The sequence below is a fragment of the Microcebus murinus genome, chromosome X, assembly GCF_040939455.1.
Source record: "Microcebus murinus isolate Inina chromosome X, M.murinus_Inina_mat1.0, whole genome shotgun sequence".
Taxonomy (NCBI): Eukaryota; Metazoa; Chordata; class Mammalia; order Primates; family Cheirogaleidae; genus Microcebus; species Microcebus murinus.
The window spans coordinates 126,959,576-126,963,929 of record NC_134136.1 but is presented as its reverse complement, the minus strand read 5'-3'; positions in this window follow the sequence as shown (position 1 = coordinate 126,963,929).

The following is a 4,354-nucleotide window of genomic DNA, read 5'->3' as shown; positions in this document are numbered from 1 at the left end:
TCCCCAGCAGGTCTACTCAGCCACTAATAATAACTAACACGTATGTATGCATGATGCTTCCTAGATGCCAGACACTATTCTGAATGCTTTGCTCATAAATTCTCATTTAATCCTGACAATAGCCCTTTGAGATAGGCACCATTATTATCTCTGCTTTACAGAAGAAGAAACTGAGGCCCAGAGATGTTAAGCCACTTGCCTTAGGTTGCACAGATAATAAGTAGTAGAGCCAGAAGTCTAACTTGGGCTGTCTGGCTCCAGGGTCTGTGCCTTAATCACTATGCCTTCCTGCTTACTTGCAAGCCACACCTTGTTCCTGTCTCTAGAGCACTGGTTCTCAAATTTAGTGCATGTCAGAGTCACCAGGAGTGCTTAGGAAAAATGCAGCTGTCTAGGCCTTCCCCTAGAGATTCTGATTTGCTAGGTCAGGGGTGGGGCTCCAGAATCGGCATGTTTCTAAAGTGTCTCAGGTGAATATGATACAAGTAGCACAGGGACACATCTTGGAGAAACTCTGCTGTTAGCCCTGCACCTCACCCTTGGCAACTTGAGGATGGCTAGGTTTCTCAGACAGTAACTCTGTGCCCCACCCCTTCTCCTGAGGGTGTGGTCCTGCTGGGACTTTATATACCTCTCCTATTAATAGTTCATCAGATCTTCCCTTGATCCTCAGATTAAACCCCATCCTGTATCTCTGTTTAGGTGATAGAGTTCCCAGCCCAATGCCTGATAATAACCTGCCCGGGATAGAGGAATCAAGATGGTGGACGAGAAACACCGCCAGACAGAGTGTCTCTGCAGAAAAGACAGATTCTAGCAGAAATTAGAAGAAAGAAGCAAGAAGACGAGCATACAGTGGACGAGGGTCGGAAAGAGGGGTACCTGAGACCCCGGGAGACTCCAGGGGAGGAGGCTGCGGAGGAGAACTAGAGGCTGAGACCACCGGAGCAGCCCGGAGACCAGCGGCAAGGGTAGGTGGATTTGCTGTTTCCCCTCCCCTGCATTCCGGACTGCTGGTGGGCTCCCAAGTGGGTGGAGAGACCTGCGGACACTAGCCCAGAGACCGCTGCTGCCTGCCAACGGTGAGCCTGTGGCTGACATGGCACCAGGTTCCCAACTTCCTCCGGGCACCTCCGTGTGCACAGACCCGAGCCGCGAGGCAGGCGCCATATTGCCTCCTCCTCCCCTCCGCCGACCCTACCCGCGGCTGCCCAGAGAGACAATACAGCCACCAGCCGGAGGCACCTCCAGGGAACGGGACCTTCCCGTTTGGGACTCTACACCTGATTCAGGGGAACTCAGACTGTGAGCTCCCTACCCGCCCGCCCTCCCAGGTGCTGCTGGCACAGTGTTCCCAGGAGAACGGGCCGACTCAGAGGCTGAGAGACATAGACCCAGCTTGGGCTCCCTGTGGGTGAATTGGGACCGGAAATCCTCTCCCTGGTGGGGATAGAGTTTGAACTCTGGGACCCAGAGGTCGGACCTGCAGACCAGATCACCTGCACCGAGGGCTAGCATTGCCCGGGGCACAGAAGGGTTATACGTGAACAGCCTACTGAGGTGTGTGTGCCTCCAGGGGCAGATTGGCGTCCTAGAGGGCAACCCTCCTCCCAGGAGGAGGCCGTGCACCCAACCCAGGTGGCGTTCCTGTGCAGGGAACCTCCCCGCCGGCATCACAATCCGGGGAGACCTGGTGGCTTGTGGTCTGGCCTGCTGGCAGAGGCCCAGGAGTAGTCTCGGAGTTGAGGAGGGTGGAAAGAAGCGAGGCTCGCTCCAGACTGCGGGTCTCAGACAGTCCCAGCCTCACACACAGACTTTCTGGCTGAGCCAGACCATTCCAGCCCCGCCCTGACAGCTTTCCCTGGAAGCATAGAACAGAACTTTGACCCCTGCTAACTGCCTGAGGGCAGGCTTTCCCAACCCAGCTCCGCTCAGAACAAGAGCTGTTAACAGGACACAAAATCAACATAGCCTGTTCCTCCAAGCAAACGCCACCTACTGACAGGGACGGCATATTGCACAGCATTTCCACGGCACCCACTGACACAATATACAGGGAGTGGTCCAATTTCACCCACAGACACCACCTAACGCCTCAGAAACTAAACAAGGTGTGTGAATACCCAAACAATAACCTAAGGAAAGAAACAACAACTGATCAACATGGGAAGAAATCAGGGAAAGAACTCACGAAATATGAAGAACCAAAGGGAAAACACACCCCCAAAAAGGAGCACCAGCCCCCTAGAAACGGACACCAACCCAAATCAGGCAACCAATATGACAGAAGAGGAATTTCGTATGTGGATCATAAGAACACTCACCCAGATGCAACAACAACTCAATAACCAACACAAAGAAACACCAAAAAGTCTCCAGGATATGGGAAAAGAAATAGACACAATGAAGAAAAGTGTAACTGAACTCCTGGAAATGAAGAATCAATTCAAGGAACTACAAAATACAGTGGAAAGTCTCAAGAACAGGGTAGATCAAACAGAAGAAAGAATCTCAGAGTTTGAAGATAACACCCTCCAATTAAATAAATCAGTCACAGAAATAGAGCAGAGAAACAAGAGAAAAGAGCAAAGCCTACAAGAGCTGTGGGATTATGTGAAGAAACATAATGTGAGGGTCATAGGCTTACAAGAAGGGGAAGAAGACAACACTCAAGGGTTGGACAAGCTGTTTGAAGATATAATAGAGGAAAATTTCGCAGGCCTTGCTCAAAATCTTGATATACAAGTTCAAGAAGCTCAGAGGACCCCTGGGAGATTCAACGCAAACAGGAAGACGTCACGTCATCCAGTCATCAGACTGACCAAAGTATCAACTAAAGAGGCCCTTCTAAGAGCTGTAAGACAAAAGAAGCAAGTAACATACAAGGGAAAGCCAATTCGAATAACATCAGACTTCTCTAATGAGACTTTACAAGCAAGGAGAGACTGGGGCCCCATTCTCACTATTTTGAAACAAAACAATGCCCAGCCTAAAATATTATTCCCTGCAAAACTAAGCTTCATATATGAAGGAAAAATAAAAACATTCTCAGACAAGCAAAGGCTCAGAGAATTCACCAAGACAAGACCAGCCCTACAAGAAGTACTTAAAACAGCGTTATGCACGGAACATCATAATAATAACCCATGAATATAAGAACAACCAAAACCCAAAGATATTAAAGGCCAGATATTACAATGGCTCAAGACAGAAATCATAGCAACAACATCCAACCCAACAGAATGATCAGTAATCTACCTTACCTATCAGTTCTCTCAATAAATGTGAATGGCTTAAACTCTCCACTCAAGAGACATAGGCTGGCTGAATGGATAAGAAAATACAGGCCAAGTATATGCTGTCTTCAAGAAACACATCTAACCTGCAAGGATGCATATAGACTAAAAATAAAAGGGTGGAGATCAATATTCCAAGCAAATAGAAGCCAAAAGAAGGCTGGTGTGGCAGTTCTAATTTCAGACGATTTAGTTTTTAAACCAACAATAGTAGTAAAAGACAAAGAGGGTCATTATATAATGGTGAAGGGCACAGTCCAACAAGAAGAGATAACAATTTTAAATATATATGCACCCAACTTAGGTGCACCCAGATTCATAAAGCAAACCTTACTGGAGCTAAGCAAAAGGATTAATAGCAACTCCATAATCGCTGGAGATTTCAACACCCCACTGACGGCACGAGACAGATCCTCCAAACAGAAAATTAATAAAGAAATAATGGACTTAAACAAAACTCTAGAACAATTGGGTCTGACAGACATCTACAGAACATTCTACCCAAAATCCACTGAATATACATTCTTCTCATCAGCTCACGGGACATTCTCTAAGATTGACCATATCCTAGGACACAAAGAAAATCTCAGGAAATTTAAAAAAATAGAAATCATACCATGTACCTTCTCAGATCACAGTGGAATAAAACTAGAAATCAACCCTAACAGAAACTCACATTTCTACACAAAAACGTGGAAATTAAACAACCTCCTACTAAATGATTACTTCGTAAATGAAGAAATCAAGACAGAAATAAAAAAGTTCTATGAAGAAAACGACAATGGAGAGACAAGTTATCAACTCCTCTGGGACACAGCTAAAGCAGTTCTGAGAAGAAAGTTTATCTCCATAAATGCCTATAACCAAAAGACAAGAAGATCACAAATAGACAATCTAATGAAACGACTCAAAGAGCTGGAAAAAGAAGAACAGACCAACCCCAAACCCAGCAGAAGAAGTGAAATCAACAAGATCAAATCAGAACTAAATGAAATTGAAAACAGGGAAGCTATTCAGGAGATTAATAAAACAAAAAGTTGGTTCTTTGAAAAAATAAA